We start from the raw sequence: 26,148 nt of genomic DNA on the forward strand, positions 1-26,148 counted from the left end.
GATGCAAGATTAAGAACGAAAATAGAAATAAAAGGCAAGAAACAAAAGGGATAGATAATTTGACACAACATAAGACCTAATTTAGCAACAGAAGTTATAGAAACCTAAGACCTCTAAATTAAGAACAAAAGACACACCAAATTCCAAGATTGGCCTCAAGGGATTTGAATCCCAAGCAACCTTTCCTCTCAACAATTACACAATATAAGGCTTCACAAGCTCTCAACTCTCAAGAGTTTTACAATAACAAATATCAATATTCAAAATAGTCTAAGTCTTCCAAATGAAAGAAACTACTATTTATACTAAAGCTCAAAAGAAGACAACTACATTATTACACTTTTACCCTTAATGAAGTAAGGGCCTTGTTTGGGTGTCTTCTTTTGGGAACAAAGCTTAAATTTACAAATCTTCAAGTAGTGGCCATATTGCAAGCATGACCATCTTCAACCCACTTCTCCAAACCATCCTCCCATGCTATCATGAACACTTCGAATCCCCGGGAAGGTGATAGAGTGTTATATCCCGTATTTTTGTACGTTGGATTATTCGTAAGCTAATTGACATAAGTTCAAGGATAAGATTATTTTTGAGATATGAGACAAGGATTTTTTAATCCCGGTCTTAATAGTGCAAGGTTTGCAAATTTATTACAATTAGCGTGGAAACATTAGTGAAGATTAGGGATTAATTAACCATGATCAGATTATTAAGTGGGGATTAATGATTGATTAACTTAATTAGACCACTATGTGGGCCCCACTAAAAACGTGGAAGAATTTGATTGGAGCATGGATGATGACATGCTAATGGGACACATGTCAAGTGGGATGGCCACATGTCAACATAGCTGGCTGCCAATAAATATGTTGTGATGACTAAGGCTTTTATAAATAATCATCTTCACATTTCATTTAAAAGAAATACACCACCAACCAGCCATGGCAGCTCACGGCCATGGCAGTTCATGGCCAACTCCAAAAATGAAAAAGGAAGAGAATTATAACTCCATAAAAGTGTTCTAAACGTCCCAAGGAGGCAGCAAGTTAGGATTTAAATGGAGGAAGAAGAAGTAGTACAATTGGTGCAAGTGATTGTAGGATCTGTCCTAACTTATTTGAGGTAAGATTTCTTCTTCTTATGGCTTAATTGGAGTAGATGATGTTGTAATTGAGAGATTAACTCTTATTATGTGGAATTGGAAGTAAGAAAATTGCATGATTATTGTTGGCGTTGTAAGTGGGCAGAATTGGAGTTGTTCCAATTAGATTGGGTTTGATTGTGGTTGTTGTTATTATTGTCATGGGTTATGTGTTAAAAGTGAAGGAATCTTGATATTTAAAGTTGTAGTTGTTTATATGAGATTGTTGAAATATGAATTGGATTAGATGTTCATGAGGCTAAGGGCTGTTCTTGTTGAGTTGAAGGATTAAAAGTGTGGTTATAAGTATGTACATGTGTTGTTGTTCTTGTTGTTCATAGTGATATCATACTCTTCTCCATGTATTTTTGATCTTGCAAAGTAAAGGTCGAAATTGTATTTTTGATGTTGTAGTTTCGGTGGACTGTTTTGAGTTTGTTATTAAAATGATGTTGAAGTAGTTTTCTTGTACATGGATGGTAGTTGATGTTGTTGTTTATATGGCTCCTAAATATGGAAGAAAGAAGTGTATAAGATATCGTTTGTTTTTACAAGTCTCCATACCGTCCTTAGTTTCAGTCTGACTATATCTAGCAGGTTCGTATACGAGTGTCCAGTTCGGGCACTAGTCATGGCCCGTGGGGTTGGGTCGTGACAAAAGTGGTATCAGAGCAGTTCATCCTCGGGAGTGTCTACAAACCGTGTCTAGTAGAGTCTTGTTTATCAGTGTGTTGTGCACCACATCTATAAACAGGAAGCTACAGGACATTTAGGATGTTACCTTGCTTTCATATCTAAGATCGTGCGATAGAGCCCAGCCATAGGAAATGAAATTCCTTATACTAACCTTTGAATTCAGCGGAAGAACAACATCGACAGATGAAAGTGACTGATGATATTGGAAGTTACAAAGTACACAGGTAAGCAACGGTGCGAAAGATGCATGTCGGATAAGGTAAGAATATTGAAGTATGATTGAAATGTAAATTTGAAGAATAAAAGGGAAGGTAGATAGGACGGTATAACAGGACAGATCGCTAAAGGATCAGGTACGTCTCGAGGTGTGATATCTGAGGTAAGTTTCGACATCTTTATACTTTTACTTGAAATTGGGAGCCTTGTGTGGCTGAGATATGTCATATATACATTAGCCCTGTGAGTCGTTGCTGGTATTTGCTGCGTGCAGGTTTTGGATAGTAAAGAAATGTAGAGGAAACTTTGCCGATTTTTTTTTAGAATTTAAAGGAGATAAGATACAAGCTTGAAATATGTCCTAACGGGAAAAGATGTTATGTAAAAAGTAATGGCAGGACGGGATTAAGTTAGGAGTATCGTTCGCCACTACAAGAGATGAGTTAAATATTGTTGAATTGAAAATAGCAGCGATTGTCAGTTCGACATTGATATGGTAAAGAAAAATGCTAGAGTAAATTAGGGAGACTGGTAGTACTAAAACATGACATAAAGGAGAAAGGGTTATTCCAATAGAGTGATACTGAAGTACTGATTAGATGGATAAGCACGAGTAAAATATGACAAGTTTATTAGCAAAATAAAGTAACAGCATCACTGAGACAGGGGTACGAAATACGAAGGTTATAACGAATGAGATCAAGAAGTGGCACTCTATAGAGTTGAGTATGATCAGGGTATAATGAGAACCTAGCAAGAACTTTAATACAAAGTATGTGAAGTGTAGCGAGGAAACGACTAAAGATGTGACATGTTCTACATGAATAAAAAGTGAATGCAAGTTTGAAACCAATAAGCGAGCCATGGGGCAGTAGATAAGAAAGCTTATAAGATCTTGTTGGGGGAGGATCCAGCATAGAGGTTTCGCAATGACGGAAATGATAGCAAGCAAAAGGAAAAAGGAAGTCGACTTGAAAGAGAAATCAGATAAAAGTGATATGGCAGAGTAGTAACAGTTGTGATTTATATAATCGAGATCACGAGTGATATCTTTGGCTGGATGTAAAAGACCAAAACTACGGAAAGATGAATAACGAAATAAAATGATTGTTAGGCAAGGTATCAGCATAATAAGAATGAGAGGGGATGATCAGAATGAACAAAATAAGTTTTGGAAGCGAAGAATGTACTGTATAGAAGTAATATATCCTAAAGGACAAGGCGCTATTGAGTTAAGAATAGGGTTCCTCGTACGAGGAATGAAGGATTGATTATAACGGGAGGTAATAAGATAAATTAAGAAGGAATGAATAAAAAGGAATAAGTATGGGTAGAGGAAGAAAAGGAAATATGCGAAGTACGCGCACTTAAGAAGTAGTCGTATAAAAAAAACAAAAGATGCATCTCCTATGAATATCCTATACCAAGATAGAACAAGTAAATTATATAAAGGAATAAGATGGAAACAAAAATATGGCCATCAGTTATGAGTTTACCATACGACGATAAAGCAATAAAGCAAGGCTATCACCAACGACAAATACGACATAATTATGATATGGTTTTGAAATCAATGTTGAGTGCAACACAAGAGTAGAAAAGTATGAGGCCTAAGAGGTATTAGTTGTGCATGAGACTTAGATCCTTCAAAATAAAGATGGCAGGTTAATGAGAAAATGCAGTTACGGTCACTATAAGTCGACTACGAGAAAGAGAGGAATAAGTTGAGATGGGAAGAAAAGGGAACGATGACGCTATAAGTGAATTCTGAGTGTTGAAGAATGGAATAAGTGACATTACATGGATAATACGAGTAGCTAGACATACTACTATTTCAGGAATCCCTACGGAACAGAAGTTGTTAATTTGAGCGGATGTAGACATTGACTCATAACTAATGGTTGAGCTAAGTAAAATACAACCTTGTTTGGGTTGCTATGTGGGTTGTATTACTTGGTTGCAAAACTGTAAGATGATCAGGTTAAGACTTCACATATGAATATGATATAGTATAATAAGGGAATTGACGAAAGAGATATATGAGTTCGAGATTGGAAGTTAGGTATCAGAGATAAGTAAGACCCTTAAAGGGGGGAAGCGAGTAAGGAAAATATAAGTGTAGGGATTGAAACGAGGAATCCTGAGATGTGATAGATATAGACTTTTATGTAGAAATGAGTCTAACAACTAGTAAATAAGTGGACAAGAATCGAGCTGGTATCTGAGACTGTACTGAAAATTATTGTAAAGACCTTGAACAACATGACATTGAGAGCGGATAACTCAATGAATATTGTAAAGGATAACGATGCTATGTTAGAATAGATGCAAAGGAATTGACAGTAGAGTCGTTTGATAATGATATAACGATTTATAAGTGACGAATAAGAAGGGACATAAAGCTTTCTATTGTGGAATATAAGATGTGATAATCAATGGACAAATAAAGGAAAGAAAAGAGTATGACGAGATACGTTACAACAAAAAAAAAGAGTTTTGTTATGTATGATATGTGTAAAGGAGAACGAACCAAAGGAAGGGAAGTTTATGAATAAGTTTAGATGTTGATTCACAAATCACACAAGAACGGTTATGTAACTTGCAAGTATTTACATGATGATGATGATATGATGATGTGATGATGGCATCGAGTCCCATGATGGGCCGGGTATGGTATACATGTATACGACTTTATTCACCGAGTACCATAATGGGCCCGGTATGGTATATGATATAGATATGCATGATTCTCATTTCGTAAGGCACAGGTACATCGGTATCTTTGGTTATCATACTTACCTCCTGTACTCTTTTTTTCATTCATGATCTTCTTTATTGTATTTCATGCTTTATATACTCAGTACATATCTCGTACTGACCCCCTTTGTTTGGGGTGCTGCGTTTCATGCCCGCAGGTACAGACACTCGGTTTGGTGATCCTCCAGCTTAGGACTTCTGCTCAGCTATTTTGGAGAGCTCCATTTTTTCGGAGCCTAGATTATTTTGGTACAGATCTTTTAATGTCGACTTATGCATGTCCAGGGGTACGGCGGGGCCCTGTCCCGTCATATTTCACTTGTACACTCTTAGAGGTCTGTAGACATATGTGGGTTGTATCTGACTGTGTTGATATGGTTTGTTTTGGATCTTCCCGTATATAGTGGCATCCTTGTCGGCTTGCATATTGTGTTATGCTTTCGTCAGCTGTGACTCCTCAGGAGACAGGTTTATGATATGTGGCGTTATGAATCTTTCGTTTGTTTTTACAAGTTTCCATACCATCCTTAGTTTCAGTCTGACTATATCTAGCGGGTTCGTATACGAGTGTCCAGTTCGGACACTAGTCATGGCCCGTGGGGTTGGGTCGTGACAAAAGTGGTATCAGAGCAGTTCATCCTCGGGAGTGTCTACAGACCGTGTCTAGTAGAGTCTTGTTTATCGGTGTGTTGTGCACCACATCTATAAACAGGAAGCTACAGGACATTTAGGATGTTACCTTGCTTTCATATCTAAGATCGTGCGATAGAGCCCAGTCATAGGAAATGAAATTCCTTATACTAACCTTTGATTTCAGTGGAAGAACAACATCGATAGAAGAAAGTGACTGATGATATTGGAAGTTACAAAGTACACAGGTAAGCAACGGTGCGAAAGATGCATGTTGGATAAGGTAAGAATATTGAAGTATGATTGAAATGTAAAGTTGAAGAATAAAAGGGTAGGTAGATACGACGGTATAACAGGACAGATCGCTAAAGGATCAGGTACGTCTCGAGGTGTGATATCTTAGACAAGTTTCGACATCTTTATACTTTTACTTGAAATTGGGAGCCTTGTGTGGCTGAGATATGTCATATATTCATTAGCCCTGTGAGGCGTTGCTGGTATTTGCTGCGTGCAGGTTTTGGATAGTAAAGAAATGTAGAGGAAACTTTGCCGAAATTTTTCTGGAATTTAAAGGAGATAAGATACAAGCTTGAAATATGTCCTAACAGGAAAAGATGTTATGTAAAAAGTAATGGCAGGACGGGATTAAGTTAGGAGTATCGTTCACCACTACAAGAGATGAGTTAAATATTATTGAATTGAAAATAGAGAGGATGGAAAATAGGTGAAAGGATTAATAGTGGATGGAAAAGTATGGGAATGTTGACAAGAATGATAATGTAGACAAAAAAAAATGAAAAGGAAAGCCTATGGTAAGAAGTTTCGATATGTTGTGCACAAAGTTGGAAAGAAAGACGAGGAGTAAGGTATAAACGAAGACTTCACAAAAGGATTGTTGGCATATAAAGAGCCTCTTAAAGGGGGGGGGGGGGGGGGGGAGACCATATTATATTAAGCTTAAAAAGGAGTCACAACATTTCAAGCGCCACAAAAGAAAATTTATTAGCTCGGGACCAGAGTTCGAAACATGTCGGCACATCAAAATGATACATGAAAGAAGTAGAGACGAGTTGACAATGAAGTGTACCATGAGGCCAATATGAAGAGAAAGGATGAAAGACACCTTAAGAGAATGCTTCATGCCAACATGAATTATGCTATGTTTATGCCATGATTTGAATCCCTCACATCGGGAAAATTGGCACCATACTTAAGTACGCAGCGACATGTTGTAAGAATAATAAAAGAGCAAGAAAATGGCTACAAACTAAATGCACAAAGGATAAGGGAGAAAACGATAGATCCAAAGGATAATTCGGACAACAACGGCTATTATAACAAAAGTATCAACAATTGGTAGTTTGGAAACTTTTGAAAGAAAGAAAGAACGCAGTGCCTACGAATGAAATAAAAAAGTTCATCGGATACTAGAAATAATTCATGGACCATTAATTATACGGAACATGAGAATACACGCTATGAAATTATATGAGTCATCTATGTGAAGTGATGCGCGATCATATTTGTAAGAAATCCACACCGGAGAGCCAACAAGGAATAACGATGGACGAAACGAGTGCTAATACAAAGAAATCAAAGACAAGCATACTTGTGTCGAGAAATGTGAGGGAAGGAAGTAAAGAAAAGTTGTAGTAAGAACTCAAACATGTTGCGAACTAAGAAGTTAGGTGAATTCGGATCATAAGTCACCGTAAGCGCGACTGGACTGCGAAGGATAATGAATGGCAAGGAAACAGTACGTACATATGTTTTTGGATAAATATTTAGAATGAAGGATTAACAAGGGATAGTGACAAAGAAATAAAGAAACAGGGAGCAAAGAAAAGAGAACACCAAAAGCCGACGAATATTTATAGCATGATAAGCGAGACTGCAATACTGTAGATTAGATAAAAACAAGAAACAACCTCTGGCCATATCAGATCGTCAAGTGGAGATTACGTACCAAAGATGTGGCTGTTGTTAAGGCATTGTGACGGAACAATAACCGGGAAGAAATGACCTGGGAAGCAGAAGAAGAGGTGAAGAATAAGTACCCTCACTTGTTTCCTATGCCTACAGGTAATCTAAATTCCTTAATTGGCTATACTGATTGGTGAATGGATTATATGTGATGACTATAAAAGAGAACCTCCCCGAAATGCTTGTAAGACCCTATAAGACTAGTTTAACATTCGAGGACGAATGTTCTAAAGGGGGGGGGGGGGGGGGAGGTGTTATATCCCGTATTTTGCACATTCAGATATTTCAAAATAATTGCGACAAGTTAAGGACAAGGCTATAATTTTTATCTTGTTTAATATATAAGTTGTTTACGAAAATGTTAATGTGGAAATATTAAGAAAGGCTAAGGGAAAATTTGGAAATTGGAAAATAATTTTTCATGCAACAAAAAAAAAAAAGGGTAGATTGGTCTTGAAATAAATGGGCTTGAAAAAAAAAAAAAAAGAGCCCAAGTGTGGCCGGCCAAGGGGATGGGCCAAGTCCCACTTGGGAACTTGACCCAAGTAAATAAAAGGGATAATCCATCACCATTTGTCATCTTCCATTCAAGAACATTCAAGAAAAAAAAAACCTTGAGAGCAAAAACAAGGCCATTCGGCCAAGAGAAAAGATTTTTTTTTTGAAGCCTTCAATCTTGATCCAAAAAAATATTTTCTTTTAGTATTCCCACTAATTCGAAGGTCCTATTTAACGTGGTATAATTGTTGGAGCAAGAAAACCTCTCTTCGTTGCAAGTTCATAATTCTAGACAAAAGGGAAATCAAGGGAAAAAGGTAGGAATTAATCTTCTTTTATATGTTATGGATGGTTGTGTTATATCCCGTGTTTTGTGCATTCGGAAAATTTGAAATGATTTTGACTTGAAAGAAATAAGGCTATTTCTTATTTTATCTAACACATGTGTGATATTCATGAAAAATATTGATGTGGGAATACGGGAGAAGGCCAAGGGCAAAATTGGAATTTTGGAAATTAGTTTCGTGAATTACAAATTATGATCCTTAGTGAATTGGGCTCAAGAAAAAAATAAGAGAAATTGAAGCCCAAAGTATATGGGGTGGCCGGCCATGAGGCTTGGCCCAAGCCCATGAAATTGGTCATGTGATTAGTCATGTGATCAATTAATATAAGAGGATAATTATATACATGTTCATCCATAGAAGCTTCAAGAAAATAAAACAAAGGAGAGACCAAGAGCTCAAGGCCATTCGGCCGAACCATAAGCAAGGAAAAAAAAATTCCAAGTCCTTTAGCTTTCATCCAAAAATCTCGTTCTTCTTGAATTCTTATTAAGTTCAAGACGCTCTCCGACGTGGTATAATTAGTTAAGCGAGAGGACCACGTTTGCGGCAAGTTGAAATTTGAAGATAAAGGTAAGAATTCTATTCTTTTATGTTATGGAAGATGTGCACATGTTATAATGATTAGAATTGAATGAGAATTATGGGATTGTGTTGTGTGTGTGCATGGCCGTGTGTGTGTGAAAGTGGGTGTATGGCCGTGTGCTATAGGGTGGGTAAAGGAAGGTGAAATGCAATTCATTTAGTGTGTTAGTTGTGTCGTTGTGGCATTTATGACGTAAATAAAGGTTTGACGATTCAAGTCGGCATTGGAATTGGTAGTATGTTGTTATGGGGAAATTATATGTTTTTAATATAGTTTCTATGTAACTATGAAAGCAGAATTCAAAAAAATGTGGATTTTGGTTGTCATTCATGAATTTGGAAGGAAATAATGCGACTTTGTTGTTTCGTCGCATTTGTAGAAGTTTTGGATAGAATATGGAATTGTCGGGATTGTTTAAATCCTTGAGTATTGCTTGAAATGTTATTGAATTATGTTTGGACAACTTTGAATCAGTAAATGGATATGAGAACGTTGATGTTGGGTTGGAAGTGTGAAGTTAGAATGGGAGTTGCATAATATAGAAAAGAAGAGCAATTATGTTAGAATGTGTTTCATTGTGATTCTTGATGTTGTTGGAATTGTTGTGGGTTTTGTTGTTGATATTGTGGCCGAGTTAATTCTCGGGGATGTTGAATTTATAGGGGAAATTCTGCCGAAATTTCGGTAGACAAATATGAATTTAAGTTTGAAATTCATAAAAGCTTGAAACTCATATTTGGTAACTATGACCAATTGTAGATTTTGGAGCAAACGGGATTTGAGTTTAGGCGAGCGTACGAAGTGAAAAAGGTATGTAAAGCTATCCCTTTCCTTCTTTTGGCATGTCCTAGACATACTAGGTTGAGATTTGATCCTCGGGGGCAATTTTATTCATGGAAATCCGAGTCTGATTTTAGGTACTATTCATTCAATGTAATTTAATTATAATTCTTATGTTTTGTTGGAAAACTATTCGAACATCCATAATTTGCACAAATGTGATAGAATCATTTTGGAACTTACATGGATGACTCCATAGAGTCTAATGTTCGTAATTTATGTCCGCCACCTCGACTTGACCCGAGGTGGGCCCACTAGCCCCGAGACTTCCTTCGTTTGTCTTACTTAATCTACTTTCGTATGATATAAAGAGGGGACTTTTGCCTATGAATTTAAGGCTCTGTTTGATTTGTTCCATAAGTTATTTGAAAGCTCCTAAATGTGAACGACACTAAATTTTCAGAAAATGGCTTATGAGGTATTTTTCGAAAGTTTTGTAAATTTAAAGGCTCATATCTTTTGTATACTAATTCTGACAGACTCGAGACTTATTTTGAATTTTCTGATCTCAATATATATATATATATATATATATATATATATATATATATATATATATATATATATATATGTATTTATTTGTCGAGTCTTGGAATTTAATTATGTATATGCATATGGTTTCCGCACTACTCTGCTCGTGCCTATTACTATGATATCGTTCGCCGGTTCCTGGGCCGGTTTGTGATCGTGCGCACTATGATAAATTCGGCAGTATGATGTGTTACGGTTCCCGAGACCTCGCCATAGGGTCGGGTTCCGTTTATGGAGTTATGCTGTGATATGGCTTATGATATGTTTTGATGATACGATATGATGTGATCATATGTTGTGTTTGGAGTTGTACGGAGATTTGAAACCTTCTGGAGTATGCTGTGTTGTGGCACCAGCGTCGGAGTGGTGACCACCTTCCTGAGCCTTATGCATGATTTTCTATTTGCATTATGTACATGTGTCTTCAGTACAGATTTTGATATTTTGATCCGGTATTCTCTCTCGGTACCCTTCACTTCAGTTATGGTTTGGATTTTTGTACTTTATGCTTTACATACTCAGTACATCTTTCGTACTGACCCCCTTTCTTCGGGGGCTGCGTTTCATGCCCGCAAGTACAGAGGTTCGTGATCTGCCAATGTAGGCCACACATTCTGCTATTACAGAGTGCTCCTTTTGATCCGGAGCCCATATATTGGTACATATCTTTTGTGATGTATATGCTTCTGTATATTTGGTTATTTGGGGTACGGCGGGGCCCTGTCCCGCCATATGGTTCTGTTATGGTTTGTAGAGGCCTGTAGTCATATATGTGGGTAATGGGTCATGTGTGTGTGTTCGTCTGTCTATGATCTACGTCTTAACGCGGTCCCATCTGTTATGGCGGCCATAATGGCCCGTATGTTTGTATATGTGTATATCTGTTCGGCGATGTGTATTCCGCCGCCCCTTCTGACTGTGATATGATAATTTTTGCACGTGCGACCGCCTAAGATAATCTTTGCTTTCAATCTGTTTGAGATGATTAATATGAAAGTCTGAGTTAGATAAAAATATGACGAGTCAGTATGTAAGTCTATTTGAGGTGTCCAAATAGGACATCAGTCGCGGCCCACGGTCACGACCCAACCCCGTAGGCCGCGACTGGTGCCCGATCTGGGCACCCGAACCCATCTATCAAATACATTCAAGTAAATAGCAGAAGCCGACAAGGCTGTATTTATAAATTGAGATAATTTCCAGAAAAATTTCGGCAGAGTCTCCTTTGTTTTTCAGACTATCCAGAATAACCCTGTACACAGCAAACACCAACAAAGGCCACACAGGGCTAACAAAACAACGTATAAACATATGCGGACCGGCCGCCTCGGCGTATGGGATCGCCCAAACAACCTATACACATATCCATACAGAAAGGCCGTAAACCCACAAACATGTCCATATACCTCTAAACAGACCGACAGAATCATATGACGGGACAAGGCCCTGCCGTACCCAAATAGTCAGATATACAAAAATATATACATAGCAAAAGGTGTATGTACCAAAAGTGGACTCCGGATCAAAAGGGAGTACTCCGAAATAGCAGAAACTGGAGCCTACAGTGGTGGATCACCTGTGTCTGTACCTGCGGGCATGAAACGCAGCCCCCCGAAGAAAAGGGGGTCAGTACGAAAGATGTACTGAGTATGTAAAGCATAGAGTACAGAAATATGAGCCACAACTGAAAATAAACAGGATACAAAAGGGGGAATACTGAAGAGTATATCAGAATCTATATCAAAATCATATATACATAATGCAAACAAAATCATGCAAAGCTCAGGAACGTGGTCACCACTCCGACACTGGTGCCATAGACAGCATAACACCAGAAGGTTCAAATCTCCGTACATCCCCGACCACACATATCATCAGCCATATCACAACATAACACCAAACGGAACCCGGCCTTATGGCGAGGTCTCGCGAACCGTAACACAGCATACTGCCGAATTTGTCATAGCGCGCACGAATCATAACCGTCCCGGGAACCGGTGAACGAAGTCATAATAAGGGCACGAGCGGAATCGTGAGCAAACGATGCAATTTATAAGTCAAACATCTTTTGAAACTTGATAATATCATATACTAATTCATTAGTCAAATAGTTCGAATAGTTAGTCAATACGAGGTTCGTTTCACAAAATATTTCCAACATAGTGTTTATGGTTCAAAATTTAATTTAGAATATTGTGGCAGTCAAAACATTATTTTATGATAGCCAAATTCATAAACAAAAGTATTTTGCTGACATTATACAAAAAATGAGAATAATAGAGCAAACAAGGAAATCTCGACGCTAGCAGGCCCACCTCGGGTCAAGTCGAGGTGGCGAACATAAATCACAGACGTTTGGGGTCTATGGGACCATACATAAAGGTTTCGAAGTGATCCGACTACGTTTGCAATAGTTTCGGACGTTTGGTTACTTTCCAACCAAGATAAGGTCATTAAGGTTCAATTCGATTGAATGAATAGTAGACATTCTCTAGTTCGGATTTCGAGGGACAGGATTGCTCCCGGGGTTCCGATTGACCTAGCATACCTAAGACATGCCAAAAGAAGGAGTGGGTAGCCTTACATACCTTATATACGTCTTACGCTCGCCCAAAACTCAAGTCCCGTTTTGCTCAGAATCTGCAAATGGTCAAAGTTACCAATTAAGGATTGACAATGAAGTGTACCATGAGGCCAATATGAAGAGAAAGGATGAAAGACACCTTAAGAGAATGCTTCATGCCAACATGAATTATGCTATGTTTATGCCATGATTTGAATCCCTCACATCGGGAAAATTGGCACCATACTTAAGTACGCAGCGACATGTTGTAAGAATAATAAAAGAGCAAGAAAATGGCTACAAACTAAATGCACAAAGGATAAGGGAGAAAACGATAGATCCAAAGGATAATTCGGACAACAACGGCTATTATAACAAAAGTATCAACAATTGGTAGTTTGGAAACTTTTGAAAGAAAGAAAGAACGCAGTGCCTACGAATGAAATAAAAAAGTTCATCGGATACTAGAAATAATTCATGGACCATTAATTATACGGAACATGAGAATACACGCTATGAAATTATATGAGTCATCGATGTGAAGTGATGCGCGATCATATTTGTAAGAAATCCACACCGGAGAGCCAACAAGGAATAACGATGGACGAAACGAGTGCTAATACAAAGAAATCAAAGACAAGCATACTTGTGTCGAGAAATGTGAGGGAAGGAAGTAAAGAAAAGTTATAGTAAGAACTCAAACATGTTGCGAACTAAGAAGTTAGGTGAATTCGGATCATAAGTCACCGTAAGCGCGACTGGACTGCGAAGGATAATGAATGGCAAGGAAACAGTACGTACATATGTTTTTGGATAAATATTTAGAATGAAGGATTAACAAGGGATAGTGACAAAGAAATAAAGAAACAGGGAGCAAAGAAAAGAGAACACCAAAAGCCGACGAATATTTATAGCATGATAAGCGAGACTGCAATACTGTAGATTAGATAAAAACAAGAAACAACCTCTGGCCATATCAGATCGTCAAGTGGAGATTACGTACCAAAGATGTGGCTGTTGTTAAGGTATTGTGACGGAACAATAACCGGGAAGAAATGACCTAGGAAGCAGAAGAAGAGGTGAAGAATAAGTACCCTCACTTGTTTCCTATGCCTACAGGTAATCTAAATTCCTTAATTGGCTATACTGATTGGTGAATGGATTATATGTGATGACTATAAAAGAGAACCTCCCCGAAATGCTTGTAAGACCCTATAAGACTAGTTTAACATTCGAGGACGAATGTTCTAAAGGGGGGGGGGGGGGGGGGAGGTGTTATATCCCGTATTTTGCACATTCGGATATTTCAAAATAATTGCGACAAGTTAAGGACAAGGCTATAATTTTTATCTTGTTTAATATATAAGTTGTTTACGAAAATGTTAATGTGGAAATATTAAGAAAGGCTAAGGGAAAATTTGGAAATTGGAAAATAATTTTTCATGCAACAAAAAAAAAAAGAGGGTAGATTGGTCTTGAAATAAATGGGCTTGAAAAAAAAAAAAAAAGAGCCCAAGTGTGGCCGGCCAAGGGGATGGGCCAAGTCCCACTTGGGAACTTGACCCAAGTAAATAAAAGGGATAATCCATCACCATTTGTCATCTTCCATTCAAGAACATTCAAGAAAAAAAAAACCTTGAGAGCAAAAACAAGGCCATTCGGCCAAGAGAAAAGATTTTTTTTTTTGAAGCCTTCAATCTTGATCCAAAAAAATATTTTCTTTTAGTATTCCCACTAATTCGAAGGTCCTATTTAACATGGTATAATTGTTGGAGCAAGAAAACCTCTCTTCGTTGCAAGTTCATAATTCTAGACAAAAGGGAAATCAAGGGAAAAAGGTAGGAATTAATCTTCTTTTATATGTTATGGATGGTTGTGTTATATCCCGTGTTTTGTGCATTCGGAAAATTTGAAATGATTTTGACTTGAAAGAAATAAGGCTATTTCTTATTTTATCTAACACATGTGTGATATTCATGAAAAATATTGATGTGGGAATACGGGAGAAGGCCAAGGGCAAAATTGGAATTTTGGAAATTAGTTTCGTGAATTACAAATTATGATCCTTAGTGAATTGGGCTCAAGAAAAAAATAAGAGAAATTGAAGCCCAAAGTATATGGGGTGGCCGGCCATGAGGCTTGGCCCAAGCCCATGAAATTGGTCATGTGATTAGTCATGTGATCAATTAATATAAGAGGATAATTATATACATGTTCATCCATAGAAGCTTCAAGAAAATAAAACAAAGGAGAGACCAAGAGCTCAAGGCCATTCGGCCGAACCATAAGCAAGGAAAAAAAAATTCCAAGTCCTTTAGCTTTCATCCAAAAATCTCGTTCTTCTTGAATTCTTATTAAGTTCAAGACGCTCTCCGACGTGGTATAATTAGTTAAGCGAGAGGACCACGTTTGCGGCAAGTTGAAATTTGAAGATAAAGGTAAGAATTCTATTCTTTTATGTTATGGAAGATGTGCACATGTTATAATGATTAGAATTGAATGAGAATTATGGGATTGTGTTGTGTGTGTGCATGGCCGTGTGTGTGTGTGAAAGTGGGTGTATGGCCGTGTGCTATAGGGTGGGTAAAGGAAGGTGACATGCAATTCATTTAGTGTGTTAGTTGTGTCGTTGTGGCATTTATGACGTAAATAAAGGTTTGACGATTCAAGTCGGCATTGGAATTGGTAGTATGTTGTTATGGGGAAATTATATGTTTTTAATATAGTTTCTATGTAACTATGAAAGCAGAATTCAAAAAAATGTGGATTTTGGTTGTCATTCATGAATTTGGAAGGAAATAATGCGACTTTGTTGTTTCGTCGCATTTGTAGAAGTTTTGGATAGAATATGGAATTGTCGGGATTGTTTAAATCCTTGAGTATTGCTTGAAATGTTATTGAATTATGTTTGGACAACTTTGAATCAGTAAATGGATATGAGAACGTTGATGTTGGGTTGGAAGTGTGAAGTTAGAATGGGAGTTGCATAATATAGAAAAGAAGAGCAATTATGTTAGAATGTGTTTCATTGTGATTCTTGATGTTGTTGGAATTGTTGTGGGTTTTGTTGTTGATATTGTGGCCGAGTTAATTCTCGGGGATGTTGAATTTATAGGGGAAATTCTGCCGAAATTTCGGTAGACAAATATGAATTTAAGTTTGAAATTCATAAAAGCTTGAAACTCATATTTGGTAACTATGACCAATTGTAGATTTTGGAGCAAACGGGATTTGAGTTTAGGCGAGCGTACGAAGTGAAAAAGGTATGTAAAGCTATCCCTTTCCTTCTTTTGGCATGTCCTAGACATACTAGGTTGAGATTTGATCCTCGGGGGCAATTTTATTCATGGAAATCCGAGTCTGATTTTAGGTACTATTCATTCAATGTAATTTAATTATAATTCTTATGTTTTGTTGGAAAACTATTCGAACATCCATAATTTGCACAAATGTGATAGAATCATTTTGGAACTTACATGGATGACTCCATAGAGTCTAATGTTCGTAATTTATGTCCGCCACCTCGACTTGACCCGAGGTGGGCCCACTAGCCCCGAGACTTCCTTCGTTTGTCTTACTTAATCTACTTTCGTATGATATAAAGAGGGGACTTTTGCCTATGAATTTAAGGCTCTGTTTGATTTGTTCCATAAGTTATTTGAAAGCTCCTAAATGTGAACGACACTAAATTTTCAGAAAATGGCTTATGAGGTATTTTTCGAAAGTTTTGTAAATTTAAAGGCTCATATCTTTTGTATACTAATTCTGACAGACTCGAGACTTATTTTGAATTTTCTGATCTCAATATATATATATATATATATATATATATATATATATATATATATATATATATATGTATTTATTTGTCGAGTCTTGGAATTTAATTATGTATATGCATATGGTTTCCGCACTACTCTGCTCGTGCCTATTACTATGATATCGTTCGCCGGTTCCTGGGCCGGTTTGTGATCGTGCGCACTATGATAAATTCGGCAGTATGATGTGTTACGGTTCCCGAGACCTCGCCATAGGGTCGGGTTCCGTTTATGGAGTTATGCTGTGATATGGCTTATGATATGTTTTGATGATACGATATGATGTGATCATATGTTGTGTTTGGAGTTGTACGGAGATTTGAAACCTTCTGGAGTATGCTGTGTTGTGGCACCAGCGTCGGAGTGGTGACCACCTTCCTGAGCCTTATGCATGATTTTCTATTTGCATTATGTACATGTGTCTTCAGTACAGATTTTGATATTTTGATCCGGTATTCTCTCTCGGTACCCTTCACTTCAGTTATGGTTTGGATTTTTGTACTTTATGCTTTACATACTCAGTACATCTTTCGTACTGACCCCCTTTCTTCGGGGGCTGCGTTTCATGCCCGCAGGTACAGAGGTTCGTGATCTGCCAATGTAGGCCACACATTCTGCTATTACAGAGTGCTCCTTTTGATCCGGAGCCCATATATTGGTACATATCTTTTGTGATGTATATGCTTCTGTATATTTGGTTATTTGGGGTACGGCGGGGCCCTGTCCCGCCATATGGTTCTGTTATGGTTTGTAGAGGCCTGTAGTCATATATGTGGGTAATGGGTCATGTGTGTGTGTTCGTCTGTCTATGATCTACGTCTTAACGCGGTCCCATCTGTTATAGCGGCCATAATGGCCCGTATGTTTGTATATGTGTATATCTGTTCGGCGATGTGTATTCCGCCGCCCCTTCTGACTGTGATATGATAATTTTTGCACGTGCGACCGCCTAAGATAATCTTTGCTTTCAATCTGTTTGAGATGATTAATATGAAAGTCTGAGTTAGATAAAAATATGACGAGTCAGTATGTAAGTCTATTTGAGGTGTCCAAATAGGACATCAGTCGCGGCCCACGGTCACGACCCAACCCCGTAGGCCGCGACTGGTGCCCGATCTGGGCACCCGAACCCATCTATCAAATACATTCAAGTAAATAGCAGAAGCCGACAAGGCTGTATTTATAAATTGAGATAATTTCCAGAAAAATTTCGGCAGAGTCTCCTTTGTTTTTCAGACTATCCAGAATAACCCTGTACACAGCAAACACCAACAAAGGCCACACAGGGCTAACAAAACAACGTATAAACATATGCGGACCGGCCGCCTCGGCGTATGGGATCGCCCAAACAACCTATACACATATCCATACAGAAAGGCCGTAAACCCACAAACATGTCCATATACCTCTAAACAGACCGACAGAATCATATGACGGGACAAGGCCCTGCCGTACCCAAATAGTCAGATATACAAAAATATATACATAGCAAAAGGTGTATGTACCAAAAGTGGACTCCGGATCAAAAGGGAGTACTCCGAAATAGCAGAAACTGGAGCCTACAGTGGTGGAACACCTGTGTCTGTACCTGCGGGCATGAAACGCAGCCCCCCGAAGAAAAGGGGGTCAGTACGAAAGATGTACTGAGTATGTAAAGCATAGAGTACAGAAATATGAGCCACAACTGAAAATAAACAGGATACAAAAGGGGGAATACTGAAGAGTATATCAGAATCTATATCAAAATCATATATACATAATGCAAACAAAATCATGCAAAGCTCAGGAACGTGGTCACCACTCCGACACTGGTGCCATAGACAGCATAACACCAGAAGGTTCAAATCTCCGTACATCCCCGACCACACATATCATCAGCCATATCACAACATAACACCAAACGGAACCCGGCCTTATGGCGAGGTCTCGCGAACCGTAACACAGCATACTGCCGAATTTGTCATAGCGCGCACGAATCATAACCGTCCCGGGAACCGGTGAACGAAGTCATAATAAGGGCACGAGCGGAATCGTGAGCAAACGATGCAATTTATAAGTCAAACATCTTTTGAAACTTGATAATATCATATACTAATTCATTAGTCAAATAGTTCGAATAGTTAGTCAATACGAGGTTCGTTTCACAAAATATTTCCAACATAGTGTTTATGGTTCAAAATTTAATTTAGAATATTGTGGCAGTCAAAACATTATTTTATGATAGCCAAATTCATAAACAAAAGTATTTTGCTGACATTATACAAAAAATGAGAATAATAGAGCAAACAAGGAAATCTCGACGCTAGCAGGCCCACCTCGGGTCAAGTCGAGGTGGCGAACATAAATCACAGACGTTTGGGGTCTATGGGACCATACATAAAGGTTTCGAAGTGATCCGACTACGTTTGCAATAGTTTCGGACGTTTGGTTACTTTCCAACCAAGATAAGGTCATTAAGGTTCAATTCGATTGAATGAATAGTAGACATTCTCTAGTTCGGATTTCGAGGGACAGGATTGCTCCCGGGGTTCCGATTGACCTAGCATACCTAAGACATGCCAAAAGAAGGAGTGGGTAGCCTTACATACCTTATATACGTCTTACGCTCGCCCAAAACTCAAGTCCCGTTTTGCTCAGAATCTGCAAATGGTCAAAGTTACCAATTAAGGATTGTAAGGCTTAAGAATTTATTTAACTTCATTTTTTTGTCTACCAAAATTTCGGCAGCACTTCCCCTATATCTATAACATCCCCGAGACTTAGCTCGGCTCAATATACATCAACAACAACAACCCACAATATCACAACATCATAAATTATAGCAAAATCACTCCAATGTCAACATTCTTCCTTTCTACACAAATTAACAACTTTCATCCAAACCTCACAATATCAAATTAACATCCACATTAACATACTCATTTACTCGTTCAAAGTTATTCAAACACATTCCAATAATGTTCCGGGCAATATACTTAAGTCCAAGGGATTTGTCACTTTCTATATTTCATTCGAAACGTCAACAACTACGACGAACATACTAACTCGCATTGTTTCATCCCACATTCATTAGCAACAACCATAATTCCCATTTAAAATCTTACTTTCATAATTATACAAGAATATACAAAAATCATATACTTTCCCATAAGAACCCGCAACCATTTTCAATGCCAATTCAACTCATTAATCATTCATTTACGTCATAAAGGTCACAACGACGCAACTAACAAACCAAACAAAATCAAATTCACCTTGCCTTCCACACCACATAGCTCACGGCCACTACTCCTTTCACACACACACACACGCCATGCATATACACACCAAAATCCCATAATCTCCATGCAATTCTAATCACTATAACATTCATACAAGTTCCATAACTCAAAGGTGACAAAATCCTTACCTTTTCTTGAAAATCCGACTTGTCGCAAACGTGATCCTTTCGCCAAATAAATTGTATCACGTTGAAGAGCGTCTTGCACTTGCAACAAATATGAGAAGAACAAGATTTTTAGAGATAGAATCAAAGCTTGGAAATTTTTTCTCCTCTTTCTATAGGGTTCGGCCGAGACCCTTATTTTGAGCTCAAGATTTTAATTTTTTTTTGGTTCTTGAACATTCTAAGGTACAAAGGATATATATATTTGATCCATGGTCACATGTAAATCACATGACCATTTTAAAATGGGGCTTGGGCCAAGGCCTATGGCCGGCCACCTCTCACTTGGGCTTCAAAATTTTTGTTCAAATTTTCTTGGCCCAATTCGTTAAAATTCTCGTTTTGTAATTCCCGAAACTGATTTCCAAAATTCAAATTTGCCCTCGGCCTTCCCCGAGGTCTTTGCACCAATACTTTTCATAAACAACATAGACATATTAACTAAAATCAAAATATGGCCTTATACATACAAGTCTCAATTGTTTTCAAGATTTCCAATTATGCGAAAACACGGGACATAACATTCTCCCCCCCTTTAGAACATTCGTCCCCGAATGTTAAATTAGTCTTATAAAGTCTTATGAGCGTAACAGGGGAGTATCTTTTTATAACTAGCACACATGATTTATTCGTCTATTAATGCAACAAACTTAAAAGTTTAGATTACCTGTGGGCGTAGGAAACAAGTGGGGATATTTCCTCCTCATCTCCTCCTCTGACTCCCAGGTTATCTCTTCCCGGTTGTTGTTGCGACATAGGACTTTAACAGAAGGCACTTCCTTAGTGCGTAGTCTCCTGACCTGCCGATCCAGAATAGTTATAGGCTGCTCTTCATAAGACAAATGCTTCGTTACCTGAATATCATTAGCGGGGAATATTCTGGAAGGATCACCAATACATTTTCGCAGCATGGACACATGAAATACCGGGTGTACTGCCTCCAAATCGGACGGTAATTCTAGCTCATAGGCGACCTCGCCTATCTTCCGAACAATCTGATATGGACCGATATACCGCGGGCTAACTTACCCTTTTTATCGAATCTCATAACACCCTTCATAGGCGACACCTTCAGAAATACCCAGTCGCCAATCTGGAACTCTAACGGTCGACGTCGTCTATCTGCATAAACTTTCTATCGACTCTGTGCAGCCAATAATCGCTCCCGAATAATTTTTACTTTATCTACTGCTTCCTGGATCACATCTGGCCCAATTAATTTAGTTTCGCCCACGTCGAACCAACCAATAGGAGATCTGCATTTTCTACCATAAAAGGCTTCGTACGGTGCCATCTGAATGATGGAGTGATAACTGTTATTATAAGCAAATTCAATAAGCGGCAAATGATCATCCCAGCTGCCTCTGAAATCAATAACGCAGGCCCGCAACATATCTTCTAGCGTCTGAATAGTGCGCTCGGCCTGCCCGTCGGACTGAGGATGAAAAGCTGTACTGAGGCTCACCTGAGTCCCTAATCCCTCCTGGAATGACCTCCAGAAATTTGCTATAAACTGGGCACCTCGGTCAGTAATAATAGATACAGGGACTCCGTGAAGTCTGACTATCTCTCTGATATACAATCTAGCATAATCCTCAGCCGAATAAGTCATCCGGACTGGGAGAAAGTGGGTTGATTTCATCAATCGGTCAACAATAACCCAAATAGAATCGTACCTGCGTGGAGTGCGCGGTAACCCAACAACGAAATCCATATTAATCATCTCCCATTTCCAGGCTGGAATTTCCATCTCCTGTAATAACCCACCGGGCTTCTGGTGTTCAATTTTAACCTGCTGACAATTCGGGCACTCACTAACGAACTCTGCAATATCTTTCTTCATACCGTCCCACCAATACAAACTTCTGAGATCATGATACATTTTAGTGGAACCAGGATGAATAGAATACCGTGCATTATGCGCCTCGCCCATAATTTGTCACCGTAGGCCTGCAATATCCGGAACACAAAATCTGCCTTCATATAATAATACCCCTTTAGGTGAAATTTCAAACGGAGTCTTGTCTTTATTAAGGGCCACATCTCTGTACTGAACCAGAAAAGGATCTTCAAACTGATGTTGCTTTACTTCTTCTATAATAGATGATTCAGCAACTGCACGAACAAAAATCCCAGAATCTCCAGAATCTGCCAAACGAACTCCAAGGCTGGCCAACTGTTGAATTTCACGAGCCAAGTCTTTCTTACCAGGTGGTACGTCAGCCAAACTGCCCATAGACTTGCGGCTAAGTGCATCCGCTACCACATTGGCTTTTCCAGGATGGTACAGAATATCAATGTCATAATCCTTCAATAATTCAAGCCATCTTCTCTGCCGCAAATTCAATTCTTTATGCTTAAAAATATACTGGAGACTATTATGGTCCGTATAAATATCAACGTGGACCCCATTAACTAATGCCGCCAAATCTTCAAAGTATGAATCACCGCGGCTAACTCAAGATCATGAGTGGGATAATTCTTCTCGTGCGGTCTGAGCTGCCGGGAAGCATAGGCTATGACTCGATCGTGCTGCATCAACACACAACCTATCCCAATACCAGAGGCATCACAGTAGACAACATACCCGTCTGATCCTTCTGGAAGAGCTAATACTGGTGCTGTAATTAATTTTTCTTTCAACATCTGAAAGCTGCGCTCACAGGCATCAGTCCACTGAAATTTTGCTGCTTTCTGAGTAAGCTTCGTTAGTGGTGCCGCAATAGAAGAAATATTCTCCACGAATCTTCGATAGTATCCGGCTAACCCCAGAAAACTGCATACCTCTGTCGGTGTAGTAGGCCTAGGACAATTCTGTACAGCTTCAATCTTCTGCGTATCGACCCGAATACCGTCTGCTCCGACAATATACCCCAAGAAAGCCACCGAAGTTAACCAGAATTCACATTTGGAAAATTTAGCATATAAATTTTGTTGACGGAGAGTGCCAAGTACTGTCCTCAAATGATCCGAATTCTCTTCTGCCGATCGTGAATAAATCAAAATATCATCGATAAACACGATCACGAACATGTCCAGGAAAGGCCGAAATACCCGATTCATCAGATCCATAAATACTGCTGGAGCATTAGTCAACCCGAAAGACATAACTCTGAATTCATAATGCCCGTACCGGGTCCTGAAAGAAGTCTTTGGGATATCAGATTCTCGCACTCGTACCTGATGATAACCTGAGCGCAGATCCACTTTTGAAAAATATTTAGCACCCTGCAACTGATCAAACAAATCATCAATCCGGGGGAGGGGATATTTATTCTTTATAGTCACCTTATTTAATTGCCGGTAGTCGATACACATGCGCAGTGACCCGTCTTTCTTTCTTACAAATAATACCGGCGCTCCCCAAGGTGATGTGCTGGGTCTAATAAAGCCTTTATCTAACAGATCTTTCAGCTGCTCTTTCAATTCCTTCAATTCAGCCGGTGCCATTCTGTACGGAGGAATAGATATAGGCTGCGTATCTGGCAACAAGTCTATAGTAAAATCTATCTCCCGCTCGGGCGGAAGACCCGGAAGCTCATCAGGAAATACATCTGGGAATTCATTTACGACCGGAACAGACTGAATAGTAGGCGTCTCAGCTGTAGTGTCGTGCACACGAACTAAGTGATAGATATAGCCTTTCTGAATCATCTTCTTAGCCTTGATGTACGAAATAAACTTACCCCTCGGCGATGCTATAGACCCGAACCACTCTATAACCGGTTCCCCTCGAAACTGAAAACGAACTACCTTTTTCTGGCAGTCAACATTAGCATAACAGGAGGTTAACCAGTTCATACCCATAATGACATCGAATTCTAGCATATCTAATTCTATCAAATCAGCTTTAGTGCAGCGATCACATATAGTCACCGAACAATCCCTATATACCTGCCTCGCTATAATACAATCTCCGACCGGTTTAGCGACCTCAAATGGCTCTATAGGCTCAGACACTATCCCAATTTTACTAGCAACGAGCGGGGAAATATATGATAATGTAGAGCCAGGATCAATCAGTGCATATACAGATCTGGAGAAAACCAGTAATGTACCTGTGACGACATTCGGTGAAGCCTCCAGGTCCTGGTGACTGGCTAATGCATATATGCGGTTCGAGGGACCGCTAGAACCTGAAGCACTGCCACGACCTCGACCGCGTCCCGCCGGTGCAGGCATACCTCGCCCTGCAGGGCGTGCAACTGATGGAGCAGATGATGAACCAGCGGCTGACCCCGTCGGCTGAGCTACACTACCAGAACCGCTCGCCAACGGACAATCTCGCATAATATGGCCCTGACCGCCACATGAAAAACAGGCTCCAGTAAGTCGATAACACTCTCCTAGATGTGATTTCTCGCAATGGGAACAACGGGGCCTGGGTGGTCTGGGCTGACTGGGACCTCTGGATACCTGTGAACCTGACGCTCTGGAACTCTGAGCGGCCCCAGACGGTCCTGCACTATCAAATCTCCTGCCGGCCGACTGTGTACCCCGGCCTGAGGGAGGAAAATGTGTGCCTGACTGCTGCTGCTGAGGCTGTCCGCCTCGAGAGTCTCCGGAATAACCTGCGGATCTGGCCCTCTTGGGCGGCCTCCTGTCCCGATCTCTGCTGGAATAATCAGCTCTATGTCGGTCCGCCATACCCAGGGCATAAGCCTGTAGTCGGGCAATATCCATGTCTGTCTGCAATGCCACCGCCATACAGCCATCAATCAAATAGCGGTCTAACCCCATCACGTATCTGTGCATCCGATCGGCCATGTCTGCTACTATGGCAGGTGCATACCGGGCCAAAGAATCAAACTCCATATTATACCCACGGACGCTCCGACCCCTCTGCTGTAGATGCAAAAATCGGTCAACCCGCGCCGGCCGTAACTATGGGGGCAAAAAGTGGTGAGTGAAAGCAGTCACGAACTCGTCCCAAGTAGCTGGGGTAGCACCCTCACCCCTGGATAGCTCACAGGACTCATACCAGTGAGCAGCAACATCCCGTAGTCTATGCGAAGCCAACTCAACAGACTCAGTCTCTGAAGCCCTGACCAAGTCTAGTGAGCGCCGCATCCCCCGAATAAAGTCATGGGGGTCCTCGTCGGGCTTAGACCCGAAAAAATCTGGAGGGCCACACGATAGGAACTCTCGAACCCTCAGGCTGTCACGCCTGTCGTCATCATCATCATCTCTCCACCCGCGTCTGCGAGCCTGTCCCGCTACCAGAGTGGTCAATAACTGCACAGCCTCTCTCAGTGTCCTGTCCTCCGCCCCTGGCTGAGGAGCTGGAGGCTCGGGTGCGGGTACTCGGGCCCCTGAAGCAGCTGATGGACCTGCTTCAGGCTCCGCCGGTGGTGTAGCGGATCCCTCTGAATGGGGCACAACCTCGGGCAAATCATAAACACGAGCCCGGGTAACTCGCTGTGCCTGACTAGTACCTGCCATCCCTGCCTTGCCCTTCTGGGCCGCCGTTGCCTTCTTTGGAGGCATCACTGCAAACACAATAACAAATCAGATCAAAATCATCCTAATAGCACGGCTCTAACGCACGATCTAAGATTCCAAAGAAAAGTAACACCCTAAATGCCCTGTAGCCTCCTGTTTATAGATGTGGTGCACAACACACCGATAAACAAGACTCTACGAGACACGGCCTGTAGACATTCCGAGGACAAACCGCTCTGATACCACTTTTGTCACGACCCAACCCCATAGGCCGCGACTGGTGCCCGATCTGGGCACCCGAACCCATCTATCAAATACATTCAAGTAAATAGCAGAAGCCGACAAGGCTGTATTTATAAATTGAGATAATTTCCAGAAAAATTTCGGCAGAGCCTCCTTTGTTTTTCAGACTATCCCGAATAACCCTGTACACAGCAAACACCAACAAAGGCCACACAGGGCTAACAAAACAACGTATAAACATATGCGGACCGGCCGCCTCAGCGTATGGGATCGCCCAAACAACCTATACACATATCCATACAGAAAGGCCCTAAACCCACAAACATGTCCACAGACCTCTAAACAGACCGACAGAATCATATGACGGGACAGGGCCCCGCCGTACCCAAATAGTCAGATATACAAAAATATATAC

The sequence above is a fragment of the Lycium barbarum genome, chromosome 9 (genome assembly GCF_019175385.1).
Source record: "Lycium barbarum isolate Lr01 chromosome 9, ASM1917538v2, whole genome shotgun sequence".
NCBI classification, from domain to species: domain Eukaryota; kingdom Viridiplantae; phylum Streptophyta; class Magnoliopsida; order Solanales; family Solanaceae; genus Lycium; species Lycium barbarum.